Consider the following 409-nt stretch of genomic DNA (forward strand, 5'->3'; position numbering starts at 1 on the left):
AATGTGATCAAATAATGCAAGGTCCTATGATGAAATCTTTTCTTCTTCTTTTTTCCTTAAATCAATTTTGAAAGATTGTAAATGTTTTTGGTCATTTTATTTATTTATTATTATTTTTATTTTTTTTTTGGAAAAATAAATCTAGCTAAATTTTCAAACTCGATCCGATACTTCAATAAAAGTTTATCTACAAACAAAGAGTAACGCAGATAACAAATGTTCAGATAACTGTGAAAAACTTTAAAAACAAATTTTGAACTTCACAAAATATAAATAATTTCAATTGGATAAATTGGGCTAAATTCTGTAAAATTAAAAAAGCTAAAATATAGATTCTCTTTCAAGGGGCATTGTGATGGTTATTGTAATTTTTATGGTAATGTTAGACAGTTAGAGCCACAAACACATC

Source organism: Olea europaea, chromosome 18 (assembly GCF_002742605.1).
Source record: "Olea europaea var. sylvestris chromosome 18, O_europaea_v1, whole genome shotgun sequence".
NCBI classification, from domain to species: domain Eukaryota; kingdom Viridiplantae; phylum Streptophyta; class Magnoliopsida; order Lamiales; family Oleaceae; genus Olea; species Olea europaea.